The sequence below is a fragment of the Polypterus senegalus genome, chromosome 8 (genome assembly GCF_016835505.1).
Source record: "Polypterus senegalus isolate Bchr_013 chromosome 8, ASM1683550v1, whole genome shotgun sequence".
Lineage (NCBI taxonomy): Eukaryota > Metazoa > Chordata > Cladistia > Polypteriformes > Polypteridae > Polypterus > Polypterus senegalus.
Window position 1 is genome coordinate 100,163,100 of NC_053161.1, and position 17,460 is coordinate 100,180,559.

General features: G+C 38.8%; 1 long non-coding RNA gene across 1 annotated transcript; it reads right to left on the reverse strand.

The window, feature by feature from the left end:
* Positions 1–11,084: 11,084 nt before the first annotated feature.
* On the reverse strand, positions 11,085–16,976 carry LOC120533615. The gene is made up of 3 exons (XR_005634573.1): positions 16,707–16,976; positions 15,968–16,613; positions 11,085–11,291 (listed from the first exon to the last, which is right to left on the reverse strand). It is a non-coding gene; the product is annotated as an uncharacterized LOC120533615 (long non-coding RNA).
* Positions 16,977–17,460: the final 484 nt, after the last annotated feature.

Below are 17,460 nucleotides of genomic sequence, written 5' to 3' on the forward strand. Positions count from 1 at the left end.
TTCTTTTTTATTTAAGAAAAACAAGCAATGGCTTTCAGAACAATTAGGCAATTGAAAGCACATTTCAGAGAAAATTAATGGTAGAAAATGTACTGTCATGTATAATAATAATGCAGAGAAAGCAGGGAGCGAAATAATGGTTGTATGTTAGCCTTGATCTAAAAGCATTCAAACAGCGACTTCAATTGCAAGGTATTGTAAAGCAGTGAATACCACAGAGATAATTCAAGCAATCGTAGAAGCGCAGCCTAATGCTTCATAAATCCTGAATGCTCATCATATTTCATAATCATCTGCTGAATTAAATCAGATTGCTCATAACATGATCAAAATCCTGAGCAGGAATATGTGGTGAATGTGTAATTACTTTTCACGCTATCCCAGGTGCCTAGTTCCCATGGAAATTGATTATAAACACTGTCAGTGCTCAGAGCAGCCATGAATGCTATCCACAAGGAATCACGAACGACATGAATAAATCTTTAAATAAGTAATCAAGTGGCAGCTGATAAATCCGAAGAATGCAAATGCTATGCAGACAAAAATGTTTACAACACGCTGTGCTTATAGGATATTTATGTTGGGACAGCAGTGCAAAATCACGGTAAGCACTCTTACACTGTCAGATTTCCAGGTATGGGTGTCCTTTCAAATGTGTGCAATGTTTATGCGTGATAAACATTTCGAGTAAAATCTTTCACAATTATTTAGATAACTTCATTCTTTACAGCAGAATATTTTAATGAATTTTATAGTGAAAAAAATGTCAACATTAAGTACCTTTCAAAAGTATTCAGTTCTCTAAATGTGCTAAATAAAAATCCTAAACTGGAACTTTGTTCTATCTGTGTTTTTTTTTTTATTTTAAAGCAATATTTTTTTTAATGTGCCAAAAACTTAAGAAGGAAAAGGAAATATGTTGAGCTGCATGAGTTGATATTCAATTCCTGTGCTGTGGAAACTTATACGTCTTCACAGATGAAAAACAACATCATTAAAATATTAACAGTTGACAGTTGGAGGGATATTCTGTAGCGTGTAAATCTGAAAATGAACGTTAAAAAAACATTCTAAAAAACGTCAAAGATATAAAGGTAAAAAAAATTCAAGAATTAGAAAATGGTACAAAGACAGGTCAAAATATAGGGCACCACTGATTCATTTGTCAGGAAGCAGAAGCAACATCAAACTTCACAGAAAAGAGGATGGCCCCAAAAACTCTCTGTGCAAACAAGGAGACTTGACAGAGAAGCCACAGAGAGGCCAGCTATCACTTTGTAGCTGCTGCAGAGTTCCGTTTCTGAGACTGGAGTAAAGGCACAACAGTCAGCCATACACGTATCAAGAGTTCTGCACAACATTGAAAGAATCATTTGCAAGAGTTTGCCAAAGAGTAGGAAATCAACCCATTGCAAGGTGGGAAATTGCTTTGTGATCATCTGGGACCAAGATAGGGCTTTTTGGTGATAGTTCAAAGAAGTTAGATGTGTTTCAAATATAATACTGCACCACTAAGAGACACCTTACCTATAGTACAGTATGGCCATGGTAGCATTGTGCTGTCAAGCTGCGTTTAATCAGTAGGGACTGGGCTACGTTAAAGAAAAGGAATAACAGGATAACTTATCTGTGCACATAAAAATGAAGCGTATGAAAAATCATATCTTTCAGTAGGACAATAATCCCAAACACAAGGCCATATTAACCTTTGGGTGTCTCAAGGAGAAAACAAGGTGAAGGTCCTATAATGAACAAGTCAAAACTGTGATCTTCAGTCATTGGAGAATCTGTGACACTATCGTGATTTTTGTCATGCATTTTCTTGTGTGTGTGTTGTTTGTCATAGCTATTTCATGAGTTTTGTTATGCTTTATTTATTTTATTGTGATACTCTGAACAATCCATCAGTGAAAACAGCACTTTTCTACTGTGGGATCAATCATCACTTAGTGATGAGTTTTCAAGCCATTGTTAACCCTTTTCCAATTCTATGAGGTGTTTCTCCATAATCAAAGCATACCCGCGCTTCGCAGCGGAGAAGTAGTGTGTTAAAGAAGGTACGAAAAAGAAAAGGAAAAATTTTTTAAATAACGTAACATGGTTGTTAATGTAATTGTTTTGTCATTGATATAAGTGCTGTTCTCATATCTATCTATCTATATATATCTCTATCTATCTATATATATATATACCCGCGCTTGGCAGCAGAGAAGTAGTGTGTTAAAGAAGAAAAGAGAAAGAAAAGGAAACATTTTGAAAATAACGTAACATAATTGTCAATGTAATTGTTTTGTCACTGTTATGAGTGTCGCTGTGATCTATACTAATAAAAGGCAAAGCCCTCACTCACTCACTCACTCATTCACTCACTGACTCATCACTAATTCTCCAACTTCCCGTGTGGGTGGAAGGCTGAAATTTGGCAGGTTCATTCCTTACAGCTTCCTTACAAAAGTTGGGCAGGTTTTATATCGAAATTCTACACGTAATGGTCATAACTGGAAGCAGTTTTTCTCCATTTACTGTAATGGAGATGAGCTTCAACGCCGTGGGGGCAGAGTTTCGTGTGACATCATCACGCCTCCCACGTAATCATGCAGTACATAGAAAACCAGGAAGACCTCAAAAAAGCGCTCAAGAAAACATGCATTATATAATTGAGAAGGCAGCGAAACAATAAGAAGCGAGCGAGTGACATGTACAACCATATTGATGAGTTCTGCTACTTCGGAAACAAAGCACGATGTAAACCTACACTTTAAATTAAGTTCATAGACAGGCTGCCGCTGGCGTTTGTAATTTAGTGCCTGCCCATATAAGGCCGTCCGTCAGCGGCAATCCAATAGCAAACTCCCACGGGTAAATATTCACGGGTGAAGGACTGTGCTTATGGAGAGGAAGATGAGATGGTCAGGGTGGTGTTTGACACAAACTCAGCGAAACTGCGAGAGAAAGTTTTAAGTGCCAGGACTAAGGTAACATTAAATAAAGCTATGGACATAGCACGAGATGGCATCAGCACAGCTGGGAACCTTCGATGCAAGTACACCGAGTGGCTCACGTGAACTGACGCAGTGCACAGATAAGAAGCAACAGTTCCAAAGAGCGCTGAACAAAACCAATTACACAATTGAAAAGGCAGCAAAAAATATGAAGCGTCTGATACATACAAGCATATTCATAAATCCAACTACTGCGGAAACAAAGCACACGTTGGAAAAAGTCAATGTCCCGCTAAAGGAAGACAGTGTAAAAAAAACCCGTGCATGCTGCAAGTTATTGCGAAGCTAGCTCACACGATGCTGAAGAGAAAAGTTGATTCTGAAAATAGAGCCTTTAAAAACCGATGGGAGGCTGAGTATATGTTTACTGAACCCATGTGTCTCATTTGTGGAGCTAATGTGGCTGTAATTACAGAATTTAATCTAAGACGGCACTACGAGACAAAACATCAGGGTAACCTGAATGCAATTCAGAAGATACAGAAAACAGCATAATTAAATAAGAATCTGACACTTCAGCGGATGTTTTAACCCGTGCACAATCACAAAGTGATTTCAAGTGAGGCACGCTTTTATGGGAGACACAAATGCACCAGTGCACCTTGCCCCACTTTCCCTGTTGCCAAGTAATGTTAAACCAAGTCGTCACTACGGTGTTCCCAAATACGCACTTTGCTGATAAACTGAGCGCACTGCGCACTGAGTTTGCACGGCGCTTTGGTGACTTTGAAGAACAAAAAAAGTCCGTCTACATGCGGCTCGAACCTTGTGCATGTTTGGTAGCACATATCTGTGTGAGAAGCTCTTCTCAGTGATAAAGACTAACAAAACAGCACACAGGAGTCGCCTCACTGATGAGCACCTGCAATCCATCCTGAGAATCTCCACAACACAGAACCTCACAGCAAACAGAAACGAACTTGTGGCCAAAAAAAGATGCCAGGCGTCCAGCTCTAAAATGACATATGAGCAAAGACAACTGAATGATTTGATTTGTTATTGCTGAAACGAACACATTTTATTTATATTTCCAGGTTTTGTTATGCAGCATGTTCATATTTGAATTTGTATAATTTTGACAGGATATATTTTTATGGAGAGCAAAATCTTTTGGGATATTTAAAATCTAAGTTTATTTTTATATAAAATTACATAAGAGTAAAGAAATTTGAATGTTTGTTCTTTTAATGTTTACTTTATTTCTAACTTGTATAATTTAGACAGGATATATTTTTATGGAGAGCAAAATATTATAAGTTGTTTAAGGTTTGAGTTGATTTATTCACGAATAATATTCCTGTCTGTTTTTACCATTCCTACAAAAGATATTTCTGTCGACTAAATAAAAATTCCTTCTATTTAAAATTTAAATAGAACTTGAACAAATCTGATAGTTCATAATATCCACGCAGACTTGCGTAAGAGCGGGAGTTATCCGTTTTAACAAGCAGCGTATTGCACTGATACGAAATAGCTGTGTGTGTATATATGTAGATATGTATGTATATGTATATATATGTTTATATATGTGTGTGTGTATGTATGTATATATATATGTATTTGTGTGTATATATGTGTGTGTATGTATGTATGTGTGTATGTATATGTATGTGTATATATGTAGATATATATATGTATGTATATATGTGTATATGTATAGATATGTATATATATATGTTTATGTGTGTGTGTGTAAATATATATATATATATATATATGACAACAACACTCATCACTCACAACAGTGACAAAACAATTACATTGACAATCATGTTACGTTATTTTCAAAATGTTACCTTTTCTTTTTCATTGCTTCTTTAACACACTACTTCTCCGCTGCGAAGCGCGGGTATTTTGCTAGTATATATATATATAGCAAAATACCCGCGCTTCACAGCGATGTCATGTGTTAAAAAAGTTATGAAAAAGAAAAGGAAACATTTTAAAAATAATGTAACATGATTGTCAAAGTAATTGTTTTGTGTATTTGCGCAGCGTCACAAAGTTGTTTTCGCAGCTGCATCAGAAAATGTACCACGACGTCTGACACGCCTCCTTTTTACTGTTTTCTCACAGCTTGGATTGCTGCTGTCATATATATACACACACACATACACACACACACACACACACACACACACACACATACATACATACATACATACATACATACATACATACCTATATACATATATATATACATATATAAACATACATATCTTCATATCTACATATCTATATACATATCTACATATACACACACACACATATATATATATATATATACATACATACCATATCTACATCATATATACACACACATACATACATACACACACACAAATTATATATATGTGTGTATGTATGTATGTATGTGTGTATATATATATATATACACATACATATACTTGTGTGTATGTTTGTATGTGTCTATATGTGTGTGTAAAAGTTTGGTCACTGAGTGCAAGGGAAAAATAATAAATTATAGTCTATAAGTTATTAAACAGTAAAACATTAACGTTTTAAGAAGTACAGGTAGACTGAAATTACATTTTCTATGTGAACGTTCAAATTTGTGCCTCTGGTAATGTGCCTTACCGGCATTTAAAGAAAATTAGTTTTGTGTCCTCTGCAGTGTTAAGAGAGAAAGGCTTTGGTTTGGGATAAAAGGAAAAAAGGTGTAAAGAAAAGAAAGTTGCCTTTTTCTTTTATATAGTATAGAGAGATGTGTTCGCTGACGTTATGATCGCCTTTTGGGGACAGTCGCGGTGGGTCTTGTGTAGACTGGTGAGACGCCCCGCCATTAATCGGCTGTGATGGCACTGTCAGTCCTGCACTCGTGTGCGTGTCTTCATAATTCGAGGTGAGGACCTGATAATCGTATACGTGCAAAAGAAAGTGTGAATCGCCTTAATATTATTTTGCCGTGGTGTAGAAAAGGGGTCCCGTGTTTGCACTTGTCTGGGCTATAGCGCAGGGGGAGGATGAAAAAAATTAAAAGTGCTCACTTTGACTTAAGGCAGAAGCGCAGTCAGCGTCTCAAAGGCCAGCACAGCTATGCACGCGCGCTGGCTGCTCGAATTTTGCTGGGCAGGAGACCCCAGTTTGCAGACACGTTCATGATATCAAAAGTCTCAGCGCTCTTTGGAGGTCATTCACATATATATATATATATAGCAAAATACACGCTGCAGCGGAGAAGTAGTGTGTTAAAGAAGTAATGAAAAAGAAAAGGAAACCTTTTAATAATAACGTAACATGATTGACATTGTCATGAGTGTTGCTGTCATATATATGCCTGCCTAAATAAGTCACCCTCGCTTTGCTCTTACTTTATTTACCGTTCATTTAATCACGGCTAGTGGCGGAAAAATTATAAAATGGAAGGAGGATGGCTTTACCAAAACAATTATTGATGGCGAATCGATTATTCATAAAGCTTGAATTGGTGATCTGTTTTTCTGTGTTAACCTCATATTTTTTCATACTTCTTCTCAAACTAAGGTGGTGCGAGGGTAAAATGAATCGGGATGCGCTGATCAATGTAATCCGTGTACCAGGAAATCATGCATTGACAAAAGCTCCCCTTTGCTTGTAATGCAAAGTGTGATTAAATGCATTATTTTTTAACGCGTTATGGAGCACATGCATTGAAGCTTCGGCTGTGCTTGTGCTAAGAAAAGGAAAGATTTTAAAAATAACGTAACACGATTGTCAATGTGACCTTTTGTAAGTAGTGCCTGGAGGATTCAGTGTGTAGAAACTCTAGAGACAGCGTGTGTATTAACTTGTGGATTTTTCTGTGAGTATTTGGTGGCAGTCTGACGGTTGCTTCGAAGACGGCGTTAGCTGGAGCTCAGCTCAGAGCGAAATGAGATGAATGGGAGGGGAGATGATGACGTGACTCCCCCACCCGCCTTAACTGTCAATCCCCCACAAACACAGTCTCTCGGAATTTGCATAAGCACACCCCTTCACCTACAATTTTAACTTAGTTACAAAGTGATCAAAACTCTCGTTTATATCCTGCGTCCTCTCATTAAACTTGTATCCCGCATTACCTGTGGGCATGTGAAACGCCAGCGGTAGCCTGTCTATGAACTTAGTTTAAAGTTTAGGTTTACACCTTGCTTTCTTTCCGAGGTAGCAGTACTCATGAATATGGTAGTATATGTCACTCACTCGCTTCTTATTGTTTCGCTGCCTTCTCAATTATATAATGCATGTTTTCTTAAGCGCTTTTTGGAGGTCTTCCTGGTTTTCTACGCACTGCGTTGACAGTCAGTTCACGTGATTACGTGGAGGCGTGATGATGTCACACGAAACTCCGCCCCCCCACGTCATTCCAGCTCAACTCCATTACAGTTAATGGAGAAAAATACCTTCCAGTTATGACCATTAGGCTTAGAATTTCGAAATAAAACCTGCCCAACTTTTGTAAGTAAGCTGTAAGGAATGAGCCTGCCAAATTTCAGCCTTCTACCTACACGGGAAGTTGGAGAATTAGTGATGAGTGAGTGAGTGAGTGAGTGAGTGAGTGAGTGAGTGAGTGAGGGCTTTGCCTTTTATTAGTATAGATTATAAGGTCCATCTACTATGCATATCTGTGATTCATCCATCCATCCATTATCCAACCTGCTATATCCTAACTACAGGGTCACAGGGGCTTGCTGGAGCCAAAAAATACACAAAATAGGGTTACAAATGTCTGTGGGAGTGGAACTCATTCATAACTTCAGCCCAAGCTGTGCTCTTATTGATTAGCGGTTTATTCAGGGAAAGGATATTAAGGTTAAGCTAGGACTTTTTGCTTTCTCTTACAAATTTTTAACATAAAACAATGTAATTTTAAGAAAGTAATTTTAGCATTGGTGCTTTATAATAAAATTATCAAACAGAACAAAATTTCAGTGTAGGATTTACTATTCAGTAAAATTAGAGGGTTAGTCAAAAGGGTCACAACAGCTGTGTTTGTGCACCACCACATTAGTACATGAAGTTGTAAAACGTATTACTTTGCATGCTACAGAAACAACATGTTTCATCTATGTGACTGTGCAGAAGATGGCAAGCCCAGGTGAGGTCATATAGTGATGTGCTTCAATTTTATTTACACATTGAACATACAGTATTAGGTGAATTTAATTTCACTTTATAATGTTTTGTTGTTCTCCGCTACTCGTGTATGTAACCATCACCTCTAATTAGCTTATCACAAATCACTTGCCTAATATTCCCTTTGACATGTTTGGTGAACATTCACGACATAGTATCAAACTTACTGTATCTTCAGTTTCCGAGTGGTCACACTGAGAGGACACCCATCTGCACACGTCACTCTTGTGGTCCAGATTATTGTGTTTAATTGTCAGTCACACAGGGTGTTATTTTTAACATAGTGAACTGCTATCTGATTGTACAAGAGATAAAAAGGCTTAGTAGCTGAATCAGGTGCCAGGAATGATCTGACTAAATGGTACTTGAGTGAGGGTTTTCAATACAAACTTATATGTATGTCTGGATTTATTTATAAGTTGAAATTGCCTAAATAGAGATGTACATTTTTTCCATACGGCAAAGTTATATCAGTCCCATGTTGGGTCACATTCACAACTACCTAAACAAACCAAAAAACAAGGGCATATGGCTCACATGTATCTATGTGGGAAAACGTCTTTAATTTAGCAAAATGTCCAAATTCTGGATGGCTTGATGACTTATAACAAGGCAGCATTTAAGCATTAAACTGTAAATACAAAACAAATAACAACATCTGAGTGTTTTACCTGCCACCCTTAACTATCTTAACCAAGAATAGCTTAGAACATATGCGATATAAATGATATAACTACATGTATGCCCATACAATTTCTTTCAGTGCCCAGAATATACCGGCAAGTTGTGCCTAGTCTTCAGTTTTAAGTTTTATTTTTTTAGTTTCTGTTAGGATTTTTGCAATTCTAAACCACTGGTTTTGCATCTTATAGAGAGTCTAATGTTCCCAAATACAAGTTAAAGTGCATAGAGTGTATATGTATGTGTAAATGCAAGGTGAATATTTGTTTAAAATATAAAATTAGAGCAAAAATCATGTCTATATAATTGTTTAAAACAAAAATCTCAATTAAATACTAATTATTGCTTATATTGCCTAACACTACAGGTATGACAAAGGGATTTCAGCATCTGACAACAACAGTTATGGAATTGCTCTCACTTGTGGCTACACAAATAAAGAAGCGCTCTATGTCTGCCCTCTGCCCAAGCCACCCTGGTCTTCTACCTGTCAAGTAGCTAATGCTATAACATAAATGAAATTGTAACTCTAGTCACTTAAGTGACTTAGTGGTGGAGTCTGAATCTGAAACTGTGTGGTTACCAGACCAACTCCTGAACCACTAAGCCACACTGCACATCTTCAGCACTTTATTCAAGCAAGCAGGAAACAAGATCACAAACACATTCTGTTAGTTTCATTTAGCGTATGTATGTGTTGTTTTGAAGTTTTATAAGATAGATGCTATTTATATATTTTTGATTGTTACTTTACGGCAATACAGGGAGAACCATGAAATGTCACAGAAACTGGGATCAGATTGGGATTTGAACCAGGGACTTACCGCAAAATTATTGGTGCACTATTTTAATATCTTAAATGTCAATCCATCCATCCAATCATTTTTGATTCCTGGTAACCCAATTTCATGTTGTAGAGAAAGGACAGTGCCTGGTCACAACAAATACAACTTTCTTTCTTTCTTTCTTTCTGAAGCCTTGTTTTCAATGATGGAGAGCCGATTTCTGACATTAGATGTTAGACAGCAAGTATGTTTTTTAAATTTAAAGGTGATAAGTCTGAGACACTCATTTTTGGCCTTAAAGGATCCAGAGATCTCATTAAGAGCAACTTGGTTTCATTAGGTTTGCAGTTTCCAGTTGACATGAACAATGTTAGTATAATGAAATAACTGACATGCTATAATTAAGGTAAGATCATCACTTTCATTTAAGGATGCACAGAATGGCCGAGGCACACTTTTTATATTGGCTTGCCTAAATGTTTTACAAAATATCTGCAAACAACTTGACGACAAACTCAAATAAAAGAGCAGACATACATCATCCCTGTTCTTAGAAACCTGCAGTGGCTTTCTTTTTTAGTTTTGTTCATCGAGTCCTAAATGGTTTAGCTTCTAAATATAATACAGGATGTCTTATTACACTAAATGGTGCCTTAGTTGAGCTAAGCTTCATCTGTAGTCATTCCTTTAGTTAATTTTAAAAATAGAGGAGAGAGTATATTTAATAATTATTATGATCTGAGATTATGGAATGTGATGTTGCAGCAGTTAAGAAACTCGCATACACTTAGTAGAATTTAATCTAATTTTAAATTATTGTTTGGCTTTTTCATGGCTTTACATTTTACGTTTTTTCCATTATAATTTAATTACTTTTGATTTTATGTTGGTTTTATTATTATTTTTACTGTCTGTTAGGCATCTTTTAAAGTAGTTATATACAAATGTACAATATAGTAGCTACTGTATAAATAAAGATATTATTATTATTTATTTATGCAGACACAAAAAAAGAAAAACAAATTGACTTTAAAGACACGCTAAAATAGAATCAAAACAAAAACTTGTGCACTCTGTCTGCCCCAGTTTTAATGAGCTACATTGCTGGTGAGCTATTGCATTAATGTGTTCTGCCATTTTTTACAATCATTTAGGTAGAAGAAGCAGGGAAAGCCATTAACAGTCCCACTTATGTCCCTGCTCAGACTGGATGGATTGCAAAGGCTGTTCTACCAAATTGGCGATACAAAGATATGCCACACTCACCCGGCTCTCCAGACCTGGACCTGGGTGACGACTCCCTGGTCCCTGATCTTCAGGTGCACAGTTACCTACAGAAGAGGTATTGCACAAGCAAGACAAAATATTTTATTTGGCTGACACAGGAAACAAAAATAAAATTGTTCAAGGGAGTTAAGCTGAAGAATAAAACTTGATCTTATATATATTATGGCCAGATGCAATAATGACAGACTGACATATAATGATTTTGGGTGCCAAACATCGTCCCGTTTAATACAAATGCAAAGTAAGCAAAAATGACAGTTGTTGTGGTAAGATAACAACTAAGATAGCAGAGCTCTTCTCTGGCAGTCACTTAGAGGAAGTCCAACTACTGGCATGATGCCTCCTTCTGGGAGTCTGGTGGCTTTATTCTCATAGGAACAGATGGCGCAGTTAGGTGCCCTCACTGGGCAGTTTCTCTGTGCTGTGGGGAGAGAAGGAGAAGACAAAGTTAGCGGTACCACCAGCTCTTAGTCTGGCAGGTCATTACATACCTTGATAGGGCCCATGAGGAGAGCCACCAATGCACATGTGTGACCATATATATATATATATATACTGCTCAAAAAATTTAAGGAACACTTTTTAATCAGAGTATAGCATCAAGTCAATGAAACTTATGGGATATTAATCTGGTCAGTTAAGTAGCAGAGGGGGTTGTTAATCAGTTTCAGCTGCTTTGGTGTTAATGAAATTAACAACAGGTGCATTAGAGGGGCAACAATGAGACGACTCCCGAAACAAGAATGGTTTAACAGGTGGAGGCCACTGTCATTTTTCCTGACCGTTTTTCACTAGTTTGGCATTTGGCTATGGTCAGTGTCACTACTGGTAGCATGAGGCAATACCAGGACCCTACAGAGGTTGCACAGGTAGTCCAGCTTCTCCAGGATGGCACATCAATACGTGCCATTGGCAGAAGATTTGCTGTGTCTCCCAGCACAGTCTCAAGGGCTTGGAGGAGATTCCAAGAGACAGACAGTTACCCTAGGAGAGCTGGGCAGGCTCGTAGAAGGTCCTTAACCCATCAGCAGGACCTGTATCTGCTCCTTTGAGCAAGGAAGAACAGGATGAGCACTGCCAGAACCCTACAAAATGACCTCCAGCAGGCCACTGGTGTGAATGTCTCTGGCTGCACAATCAGAAACAGACTTCATTAAGGGTGGCCTGAGGGCCTGATATCCTCTAGTGGGCCCTGTGCTCACTGCCTGGCACCGTGGAGCTCGAGTGGCATTGCCATAGAATACTAGAATTGGCAGGTCCACCACTGGTGCCCTGTGCCTTTCACAGATGAGCACATGTGACAGACGTGAAAGGGTCTGGAGAAGCTGTGGAGAACATTATGCTGCCTGTAACATCGTCCAGCTTGACCAGTTTGGTGGTGGGTCAGTGATGGTCTGAGGAGACATATCCATGGAGGGACGCACAGACCTCTACAGACCCTATGTTGGTGCAGTGGGTCCTGGGTTCCTCCTGGTGCATGACAATGTCTGGCCTCATGTTGCGAGAGTATGCAGGCAGTTCCTGGAGGATGAAGGAATTGATACCATTGACTGGCCCACATGCTCGCCTGACCTAAATCCAATAGAACACCTCCGGGACATTATGTTTCGGTCCATCCAACGCCACCAGGTTGCACATCAGACTGTCCAGGAGCTCAGTGATGCCCTGGTCCAGATCTGGGAGGAGATCCCTCAAGACGCCATCCATCATCTCATTAGGAGTATAACCCCGAAGTTGTCAGGCTTGCATGCAAGCATTTGGGGGCCATACAAACTACTGAGTACGATTTGGAGTTGCTGTAATGAAATTTCAGCAAAATGGACTAGCCTGCTGCATCATTTTTTCACTTTGATTTTAGGGGTGTCTTTGAATTCAGCCCTCTGAAGATTGAAAATTTTCATTTCCATCAAACAATCTGGCATCCTTTTGTTCCTAACACATTACCTAGTCCATATCAGTACAGATATCCAGCACAACTTTTTTTCCTATTGAGATCTGATGTGTTTTCAAAGTGTTCCTTCAATTTTTTGAGCAGTTTATACACACTCTCTATTTACACTATCAAAAGACACAAACAGGAGGAAACTCTGACGGGAACAGGTCAAGCATACCCAAAGCCACTACACAATCAGAAGACAAGTTTCTTAGAGACAACAGCAGCAAAGTATCCATATTTCCAATAGTTTATTTGTTTTATACTTTAATTTCAGTGTACTTTGAAATTGCCTGTGGTTCCTGACCCAGGCAGGCCTCTTTTTCTTATTTTGCTATTGTAGAAATGGCTTTCTTGTTGCCACTTGCCCTGTCAAACCTGCAGCTCAATTCTTCTTCACAGTTGAAAGTGGGACTTCACTGATGAAAGTTTGCTCTGTACTGAATTTTTGTATGGTCTTTCATTGCAGGGTAATTGTAATCTCTAATTTTAAGTACCATAAGACATTCTTTTTCTACTACAACTATAGTAAGCAGGTTATTATTTACTCAGTTGAGCGTAATGAAGCGATATGCTGGTTGTTTAGTATGATGTAAAATTTTCCTCATTATGATTGGCCTTCCTCTCTTCTTACTCTGATTGTCTGTAAAGGATTACCTGATCTGTAGAGTTTCTGTTACTCGCAGAACCTTATTCCAGCACAGCCATTCAAGTTTCAACCAATTGTCTTCAAAGTAAGTACATGAAACCATAAAAGCAAGGACTGAATGCATGAATGAAAACGATTTCATATGGTTTAATTAATTGTTTTAAGAAATCTGCTTGTTTTTGGAATTTAATTGATTTCTTTGCTCCAAGCTTGGAGAATATTTGCATAATTTGAAGAGGGTATTTTGCAAGCTTTTTTGTACAAGCACTGTCTTTCAGTGTCAGAAACTTTAAGGAAGATTGGTTGAAGGTGAATTGCTGTTCTAGAATGACAACATTGATGCCACATAGAGGTGTCATGATCAGATGTTGTTCCCTGGCAAACCTGAGTGGGGGAGAAGGAGCATAGCACTTCAGTGTCTCCATATACTAAGGTGCTGACACATTGACTACTCTCTAAGCAAGCATCAGGGATTTGAACATCAGTGGCAGACAGTGGAGAGAATGTGGAGAATGTTGGGTGTTTCTTAGAAGGAGGCATAATGGATGGCAGTGAGGATGGGAACTGACTGCTGATGGCAGCTGCTCTATACTGGAAAAAGGTGACAAAGTAATCAGCAGACAAGAAGGTTGGGGGAGGAGGGTTAAGAAGGGAAGTGGAAGCTATGAGGGGCCAAACAGGCCAAAAATCATATATTTTTGTACAGAAACTATTGGTTTACGTCTTAACACGACTGGTTTATGAATAATTACTATTGGTTTACGTGCATACGTAATTGGTTTGCGTGTGAACAATACTGGTTTCATTCATATGAACTATATTGGTTCGTGTCCATATACTATTGGCTTGTGCATGAACTATATCCATTTGTATATGCAGAGCACTGGTTTGCATATGAACTATATTGATTCGCATGTGTATAACAGTGGTTTCAGTGCGTTTGTTATTGGTTTGTGAGTGAACTGCACTGGTTTATGCTCGCATGTTATCGGTTTGCGTGTGAACTATATTGGTTTGCATTCTGTGCCAGTCTAATGATGGATTTGTGTATGCACTATATTGCTTTCATGCATGTCTTATACTGGTTTCATGTGGGTAACATATCAGTTTTGCGCTTGAACTCTACTGGTTGTATGTGTTGTGGACTATGGCCGACCAGTCATCCCGGCCAATACCCTCAGGTCTGGAGGTGCCCCGAATGCCAGCAGGGAATTATGGACAATGGAGTTTTCATCCACAGCCCTGCTGGATACCACAGGGGCCACTAGAAGGCGCTGCAGGGAGGAGCAACAAGTATTTTGCAAACAACCCGGAAGTGAGTCCTAGTCACATGGACAATGTGTGACGTGCTTCCGGGTTGAAGAAGAGGAGTTTTCATTTGACCCAGAAATGCTAGGAAGTCACATGGACTTCCTGGACAAGTCACATGAGGGTTCAGGAGCTCTTCTGGGTCACAGACTATAAAAGGACTGTAGGAGATCCCAGACGTTGAGCTGAGCAGGGTGGCAGGGTGGCAACGCATCTGGGAGTGGAGGATTATTGTTTAGTGATTATTGTAGTGTGTTTATGAGTATTGTGGAGAGCAGGGTGCTTTGGGCACTTTGTTGTCCTAATAAAACAAATTATTGGACTTTTACCTGGTGTCTGGCGTCTGATCCAAGAGTTCAAGGGGACAACAGCACCCCCTATCTGTCACAGTGTGTACCATGTCGGTTTCTCGTACGACACATACTGGTTATGCGTGCGCACCCTATAGCAACTTTGTGTATGAACTATATCTATTAGATTCTATTAAATAGTAATAATTACCACCAAGTCCTTTCTCAAACCTATTGTGCGGAAAAAAATACTGGGCTGTTTAAACCCAGATCCATCTCCTGTCAGTTTCTCTACACGCTCCATGACTCTACCAGCCCCTGAGTTCCTGTTTCTTGCCCCTCCCATTTCCACTGAAGATCACGTGAACAACCAATATAATATAGTTTGCACGCAGAACCGATATAGTTCATACACAAAGTTGCTATAGGGTGCAACATGGTACACAAATACAAGCAATAGAGTTCAAGTGCAAAACCGATATCTTACCCACATGAAATCAGTATAAGACGTGCATGAAACCAATATAGAGCATACACAAATCCATCATTAGACCGGCACAGAACGCAAACCAATATAGTTCATACGCAAACCGATAACATGCGAGCGTAAACCAGTGCATTTCACTCACAAACCAATAACAAACATACTGAAACCACGGATATAGTTCATGCACAAACCGATAATATACGGACACGAACCAATATAGTTCATATGAATGAAACCAGTACACATGCAAACCAATTAAGTATGCACGTAAACCGATAGTAATTATGCATAAACCAATAATGTTCACATGTAAACCAATAGTTTTCATACAAAAATATATGATTTTTGGCCTGTTTGGGCCCTCATAGGAAGCAGAGAACAGATAGCATGTGTCAGTGTTGCTGTTAATTATAGTCTGGTAGAACCTTACCTTAGCATTGATGGTGGCAAAAGAAAAGGATGCAAGAAGGGATTGATAGTTAGCCAAATTTGTCTGAGCTTTGGACTTCCTCCATTTCCTTTTAGCTGTCCTGAGCTCGGCCCATTGATTGTGGGGTGCTTCAGAAAACCAAGGACAGGAGGGTCTTTCACATGTAGGCCTTGATGAGAGAGGACAAACATTGTTAAGACTGGAAGACATAGTCGAGTATACGGTGTTTGTGGCAGTGTTGGTGTCAAGACAGTAGAAGCAGTCAGGAGTGCAGATAGCAGAGGAGACTATGGAAGAGAAAGGGGTGGGAAAGAGATGTCAGTAGAAGGATACAGTGTGGAGAGGAGAAGATTGAGAAGAAGGAAGCAACAGGGATAATTGAATGAAAAAGTGGTCATACGTGTGTAGTGGAGTGACAGTTGCATTAGTGGGAGTGCAGTTGTGTGACAGAAGAAGGTCAAGCAGATTGCCAGCCTTGTGAGAGGGTGGTGTGCGCAGCTGTGTGATGCTGAATGAAGAAAGAAGTCAGCACCAGTAGGGCTGTCCAGGTGGATGTTCAGGTCCTCAAGAATTAGAAGTTGGCAGCCATCATCTGGGAGGGAAGAGAGCAGTCCATCCAGCTCGTCAAGGAAGATCCCGAGCAAACCTGGAGGGCGATAAATAACAACAATGGTCATGTTAATTGGAGAGGAGACAGTAAAGGCATGGAATTCATAGATATTGAAATTGCATACATTACCCAGTGGGGTGAATTTCCAGCACTTCGATGTAGACTATACAGAAATATGTATCAATTGATCAATTGTGGCAAAATTGCATCTGTTGTTGTGGTTATTTTGACACCATTGTGGCTTTGAGGTGCCACTCAAAGAGGAAAAACTTTTTCTGCAGTGCAGTTCCCAGCATTGAGCCTGATCCATCCATGGAGCTGATACTTCTTCTCATTATCTCGGTAAATGATTTTTTATCATGTCTTCCACATCATACCCACTCTTTCTTCTGTTACTGTGTAATTATTCTTTATGAAAGAAAGAATAAACATGAGACTTTAAGTAGGTGCTTATTTTTAAAGCACATGGCCTTGCATTCACTTTTTTTAATTTGGTTTTGGGACCAAACATGTATGCACATTGTATTAATGTACTTTCTATTCCATAGAATACCACTGTGTATCTTCTTTTTTAATTAGACAAGGAACACATACAATTTGCCAGACATTGTGAACAAACTATGTGTCCCTACATCATTCTTAGCAGCACTGATAATAACCACTAGATTCTGCCCTGCTCAGGCCTTAAGACGCTGGTCACACTCTTACTCTGATGATCCATCTGTTCTGTAGTTTGTTCTTTAGGCAACCCCGCATCTGCTGTTGTTTGTTTGAAACAGAGTGTTTATCATAGGTTCATATTTATTTTTATTCAATCTTCCTTTAATGAAAATGTTTTTTTCCTGTTTTGGTTAAAGAGAAAAATACCACAAAGGGTGTGTGT